Here is a 6,000-nt window from a genome sequence, read left to right as displayed (position 1 = left end):
TCCTCTTACTGCAGAGAAATCGCCACAAATCAACTTTGATACTGTCCTCCGAATACAGAGCAAAAAGACAAGAGAAGTTTTAATGTAGTAGAAAAATCCGAATACAGAGCAAGAAGAGAAGAGAAGTTTTAATGTAGTAGAAAAATCCAACAGACTTGAGCTGTTAAAAACCTTACTTTTTTTAACAGCTCAGGTCTCATTGTTCTAGGAAGTCATAGAAGGTTTGAGTTGTAAATGTCAAGGGGAATGGGGGCAGAAGAGGAAGGATGTTTACCATTTTCAGAAAATCCGAAAATATTTGCACAAAAGCCAAAAGCTGCCAGTAACCCTAGTATCACTTTGAAAAGGGAGTGGCTAAGCGAAGGTTACGGGAGATCTGCTTCCTCCTCCATCGTATGGTTGCAGGAGCCAATGAGAGCAAGGCGAGCAAGGCAAGGCTCTTTTCTGTGCTGAAAGAAAACTGGGTGCGACCCTGTTCATCCCACTGCCACGCGCAAAACGGCTCTAATTTATAAGTCGAACCAAGGTACATATGATCTCTGGGCTTCTAACTTTAAGTTTGTGCATAAAAGTCTTATTCCAAACGATCTTCACATAAGGTCCTTTATGTACTCATGACAAATCTGAAAAGCTTTTCCCCATATGGATTAGCCCAAGATAGCAAGAGTAAGGATTGCATTGTGTTTCTTTTATGCAAGGATGTTGAGTAAGTTTATTGATTTGGCAAAAGTACTTTCATATATTTGGAGACGGTTTTCTCCGAGATTACATGTATATCAGCCCTTTCTTAGTAAAAATATTAGCATTACTTTGAGCTTTATATGATTTTTATTTTTATTTTTTAATGTCGCAATATAATGGAACTTTTCATAATCTTAGCCTTTAGTGATTATGCAATATATAATAAACCACATATGGCACACGTGGACCAAAGCTCCACCAAGGAAGAGGATACAACAAGGCCTTGCAAGTCCACAATGATGGACTTGGCATGTTCCATATTATGCACTCACTAAAATGCGGCATTTTCTTGAAGATTATCAGAAGACGTTTAGCCCTCATCCACCAACATGTATCAACACAATAAGGGAATTGATAAATGTAATTGGACCTGGGAAGATGTCCCCTTGTTGTGTCAATCACAAATAGTTGAGGGTATCCTCTTTAAGTACAGGGAAGTTTGAACCGGTTGTTCTACCCTACTCCATTGCCTCGAGTGGTTCGTAGAGTCAAAGAGATAGATGGGGGAGATGTCTTACAAATACATTGTGCAAAGTGGGGTTGTATTTCTACATGCATTATTTCTTATTTGTGTGCATCCACCCTTTTCACGAGTATGTGTGTATCTGATAACACACACAAGAATACATTAGACTAAATATTTTTAGTTGATTGAAAGAACCAATATTGCTAAGAATCAAGGGATGATCTAGCCAATTGGAGACCAATTACTTGTCTGACTTCTGTGTATAAGATCTTGTTCTTGACCTTAGCTAGAAAATTCAGCCCTCTTATGGACATGTTTATTCTTAAAGAGCAGAAGGATTTTATTAAAGAAAGGTTTATCCTATATGCCATAATTTCTCTTTGGGAAGGCATGGAGTATGCAAAGGAGTCTGAGCAAGATTACATCTTTTTCAAAATTAACTTTGATAAAGCATATGACAGGATAGAGTGGGAGTTTAGTCTTCAAAGATTAGATGGAATGGGTTTAGGCAAACTGCTCATAAGGTTTGTTCATACATTATTTGGAAATGCATCAGCTAGGATTGTTGTCAATGGATCTCTTATTGAAGCTATTCCTCTACACAAGTTTATCAGACAAGGCTACCCCCTCTCTCTAAATCTGTATGCCATATCATTTGATGCTTTGGACTGGTAAGTTAAAGATGCCATTATGAAAAGGAACCTTAAATCTATTAGCATTCCTAACTCTGTGGATCAAATATGTTTACAGCAGTTTGCAGATGACACTAATGCAATAGTTAAAAATGAATTTCAATCTGTTGAGGCATTTTGTTCCTGTCTAAATACATTTTTCCTTGGAAGTGGATCTAGTATCAATCATATCAAAATTGGTTACAAAGTCTCAGGAGGGCCTTGTCCTGACATGATCATCCAATCTCCCTCCTTGTCCTGGCATCATCATCCAATCTGGCTGTAAAGTTATTGAAGATGGATTTATATTCAGACTATTGGGCATTCCAATGGGGTTTAAGGTCTCATTCAACCATAGATGGAATTGTGTATTAGAGAGATACAAGAAAAGACTCTTTGCTTTGTAGAACCACGAGTCTAACATCTCTGCAAGGGTGTCTGTTTTGAATCACTACTTACTCTCATCTCGGGTTTATTTTCCATCCTATTGGTCTCCTTCACAATACTAGATGAACAAGGTGTACACTTTGGCAAGAAGGTTTCTATGAAGAGGCTAAGAAGAAAAGTTGCTTGGGATATTTGTTGTAGGCCTAAAGAGCTAGGAGGTTTGGGGATCCTCAACCTTTAGCACCTATCCAAGAAGCTGGCTAGCAAATGGATTGTTAGTGCTTCTTCTTCTTCAGATTTTTGGGTTGTCCTTATTACTAGGAATGTCTACCAATTTCATTTTAAAGGATACAGAGCTTGGACTGGTCTTTCTCTACAAGATGTTTTATGTTCTAATGTTAAATTTACCCATAGAGGTTCTCAAATTGTTTACATGTTCTGGAAAGCTCTCAGCTTGTTTACATGTTCTGGAAAGCTTGGAATGGGCTTAAGAGTTGTTGTTCTCCTCCCTTAGACTGGAAATTCCTTGCCCATTCTTTGGCAATTATCCAAGAAGTCTCACAAATGGTTCAAAGCTAGAATCAAGTGTTGGAAAGATGTGTACAAGGAAGGAAGATGGCTCACTATAGAGGAGATATGCCAGCAGTACCATATTTCTCATGGATGTACTGCCCTGGTTGTAGAGAGGTGTCAAAAATTTCAAGATAAAACTGAGTTTTATGCAAGAATCTTTCTTGTATCTATACCTTTAATATGTAAGACTATTTACCTAGCTAAGACAACAATAGCTACAATGGACCCACTTCTTGTTAGGAAACCTCAACCATAAATGGAATTTGTCCTGGAATGCAAAACAATGAGAGTACAGATTCAAGTGTATTTGGGCTTTTCCCTTTGCCATAAAGCATAGCTGCCTTTTGTGGCTAGTGCTTCACCAAGGAGTTTGGACATACTCTAAAGCTAAAAGGATTGGAGTCTCAGATGGCATATGTCCCAAATGCAAGTTGCATGAAGAATCTCTATCACACCTTTTTGTTAACTGTAAATCCAATCAGTTGCTCATGCTTGAACTTCAAAGAGCTTACAATGTGGATCTCTCCTTGCTTAATTGGAGAGCTTTGCTTTTGGGAGAATGTAGTTTTATGGATGTCCCCCTTTGGACCTGCCTTAGGAGTACTTTTCTTTGGCAAATCTGGATTGAAAGGAACAAAGCCCTACTTGGCCTTGCTCATGATGAATCAGTTGTTCCATTGCATCTCAGTTTTTTGGGAGTTATGAGAGAGATTCTTTATATGGTAGATTTACTTTCAAGTTTTAAAGTCAAGGATATCCATAAGCATATCAGATTGCATAAATGGAAGACTATTTTGTTCTCTTATGAACCTTCAAGGTTGTACCTCATCCAGAATTAATGCTCTTGTCTATTCGTATGATGCTTTTCTTTGTATCCCTTTCATCTGTGCTACTTGTTCTTAGCAAGGATTTTCCCTTTTCTACCTTAGGGGACTTTGTAATTTTTCTTCTCTTTTAACTTTAATTACCCTGTTCTCTCTTTTTTCTTTTTGCTAAGCTACTAGTTAACAGCAAACCATATCTATCAACTCAAGCATGCTACTCTACTTTGATGACTACCATAAGTATCGTTACTTCTTCTACATCGATTTATAGGATTTATAGTTCATAGCACACTTAGGGGGCATTCAGACTGCGCAAGGGAACTCCTCCACTTTTCCACACAAGAAACGACGAAGGAGAGGCTCCCATCTGAGTGCTAGGATGGCAAAAAAAGGCTAGTGTGTCAAACTCTCTCTCTCTCTCTCTCTCTCTCTCTCTCTCTCTCTCTCTCTCTCTCTCTCTCTCTCTCTCTCTCTCTCTCTCTCTCTCTCTCTCTCTCTCTCTCTCTCTCTCATTGGTTGAGCTTATAGTGTTCCATCCATGGATGGCATGTGCAGCCTAGAACATCTGCACATGGAGATGGCCGTGAGTCAGCATGCCATGTAGGATTCAAGGTGGGTGGAAAGTGTGCAGTATGAAATTTGAATGGCACAATTTGGGGTGACAAATCTCATTGATCAACCTAAGAAAAAGTTGGCATGGGCCATGCAGTCTGAGCCCGGCCTTACACTTGTTACCTTTTTCTTTATTGTCCCCCAGAGAGAGAGAGAGAGAGAGAGAGAGAGAGAGAGAGAGAGAGAGAGAGAGAGAGAGAGAGAGAGAGAGAGAAGCAGAAGCGAAGCAACAAAAACATGGAGGTGGAGGATTGTTACCCAATCCTGGGCGTCAAGGAAGGAGCTTCATCACAGAAAATCCACAAGGCTTTTCTTGCTAAAGCCCTGATCTGTCACTCGAACAAGAGGCTTGACAACCCCCTCACTACTGCACAATTTCAGAATCTCCGGAGCGCCTACGACACCCTTTCTCATGAGGTTTCCCAAAACGCTTATGAACAAGTGAAAGAATCACGGTGGCTTTCTAAAATAATTAGAACGTGATAAAATCATTAGGTTGAGTTTTGTCGCTTGAAAACAGAGACTAGTTGGTTGTAAACCATGGTAAAGGGAAGAAAAACTGGTGAAATATGTGAGAAAATAGTTCAAAAATCCTGCAAATTTTAAATTTATTTGGTTTGCTTCTTTGTGGAAAGGAAACTTAGCCACGATCGTTGCTAAATAAAAGAGATTTCCTGAATATTTACTAGAATTAAGTTATAGAATGTAAGAAAAGTCAAGCCATGTGAGGCTGTGAAATAAAAAAAAAACTCATTAATATATGTGTGTGTGTGTGTATAGGATTTACTAAAATTATGCACGAGAAGTTTCACTTTAAAACATTCTAAAACAATAGAATGCAAGAAAAGTCAAGACATATCAAGATATGAAATGAAAGTAATATAAAAAAATCCATATACTATTTTAAAATTAAAACAACATTTAATGTATCTCTCAATCATCACTGGAAACATTGAAAGTATGCCTAACTCAACTCAAGTCTAAATGCTTTTTTTAGAAAGCCAAAAAAGTCAAGACATGTCAGGATATGAAATGAAAGTGAAATAAACATTTAAAGTAAGTCTCCATCCTGCACTGAAAACAATGAAAGTCTCCCTAACCCAACACAACACTAAGGTTTCTTTTAGAAAGCAAAAAGGGCTCAAAGCCAAATGGGAGCGGCGAAGGTGAATACACGACGTTGCTTCTGAGCGTTTCAAGGCAGAAATTGCATGGATCCATGCGGGCTAGAAAAGGCACGGAGAAAATGTTGAAGGTTTCATGGCCAGTGGGTAGTGACTACTTTGGGCGAGGTTGAAGGATATTTTGTGCAGTTTGGTCGGGTTGAAGCCATCAAATTGGCTAATAATACGCAGTGTGCAACTTTTGTGGTGATGAGTGGTTGAGACGAGGTGCTTGCGCGCCACATCACACAGTTGGTTGGACCCCGTGCTCGTCGTCGTGCCTTTGGTGGGCTTTTCTTCTTTTGCTAGCCTTCCCCCACGGGCCTCAAAGAGGGATGCATACAGTGGGAAAAACTTGGTCGATCCACTTGACAATCTGTTCCATAAGCGCGAAGAATCCATTCTGGAAAAACTGTTGAAGAAAGCTAAGCAGTCAAGTTCTACTTGTGGAAGGGGAGTATCAGCAATTCCACATCAAAAGTTGCAACCTTATTGATGGGAGGAGGACCAGGAAGGTGTTACGGGAGGGTCTCTTCAGTGTGAATCATCTCCACTCATCGTGA

At 39.3% G+C, this 6,000-nt stretch overlaps 1 pseudogene; it reads left to right on the top strand.

The window, feature by feature from the left end:
* The first annotated feature begins 1,519 nt into the window (after window positions 1–1,519).
* LOC147421228 (uncharacterized) overlaps window positions 1,520–6,000 on the top strand; it is a 29,267-nt pseudogene continuing 24,786 nt past the window's right edge.

Source organism: Adiantum capillus-veneris, chromosome 28, assembly GCF_014529385.1.
Source record: "Adiantum capillus-veneris isolate H3 chromosome 28, ASM1452938v2, whole genome shotgun sequence".
Lineage (NCBI taxonomy): Eukaryota > Viridiplantae > Streptophyta > Polypodiopsida > Polypodiales > Pteridaceae > Adiantum > Adiantum capillus-veneris.
The sequence above is the reverse complement of the archived record's forward strand: the minus strand, read 5'-3'. Positions and strand labels throughout refer to the sequence as shown.